Source organism: Nuphar pumila, chromosome 11, assembly GCF_984573655.1.
Source record: "Nuphar pumila chromosome 11, dmNupPumi1.hap1.1, whole genome shotgun sequence".
Classification (NCBI taxonomy): Eukaryota; Viridiplantae; Streptophyta; class Magnoliopsida; order Nymphaeales; family Nymphaeaceae; genus Nuphar; species Nuphar pumila.
Window position 1 is genome coordinate 6,421,483 of NC_143259.1, and position 1,087 is coordinate 6,422,569.

Consider the following 1,087-nt stretch of genomic DNA (forward strand, 5'->3'; position numbering starts at 1 on the left):
ATTTTTGTTTTACTAAGACAATAAGTAGAGCTTGAGAAACCTATACCACCACCATCATCATCATGCATTGCCCCCAGCAATTTCTTGTAAATTCACTAGTCTTTTGCCCACTAGACACAGAATCTGCCACTCTTACTCTATCCATAAGAGGGTTGACACCATCCCTTTGGAAGGGTTTTGGAGTACGTACTACTAAAATAGGCCAATTGTCTAATGGGTTCTAGTTGGATGCAAGTAGGGATGCCAATGAGTTGGATTGTATCCATATTTGACCAAATTGGGTTTGGTTTAGTTGCAATTGGTAAGCCAAAACCATATCCGATTATAATTAGATGCATATATGGTTTTGAAAATTTGCTATCAAATTCAACAATTATCTGAATTTGATGGATATCCTAATCTGTTTACATGTAAAAAAGCATATCTAGTATGAACTTCTCACCAACCAAATCCTAATTCGAATTTGAATCTGTTTAGCTAACATCTTATTAATAGGATATGGTAATAGGCTACGTCTGATCCACTACAAGAAAAATGTGTAATGGCGACGGATGCTATCCGTCGCTAGTCCATTGCTAATCCATCGTTGTACATGTTTACGACGGATTTTTGCGACGGACTAGCGACGAATATCATCCGTCGCATAACCCTAGTCGCTAAATTATGACAGAATTTATCTGCCGTCAATCCGTCGCTATGTTGCGATGACTTAGCGACATATCATGTACGTCGCGAATTTATCGTTAAACGATGACCGATTCGGTTAAGCGATGAAATTTAATTTGTTGCTATTTCTGTCGCTACCATTCATTGATGGATGAATATCCGTCGCTAATTGGCGACGGACATTAGCGATGGCTTAAATTCTGCCGCAAACTGATGACTACCTCAATTTGGCGACGGAGTAGTGACGGATATTATCTGTCGCTACTCCGTCGCTAATTTGTAATAAAATTTTTAATTTTTTTTAAAATATTTTAAAATTCGAGAAAAATTTCTCGTATAATTCATATATCTTGCTTATAAAAAAATAATATAAATAAAAAAATACATACAAATTAAATAGAAATGTTAAGTTAAGCAAACT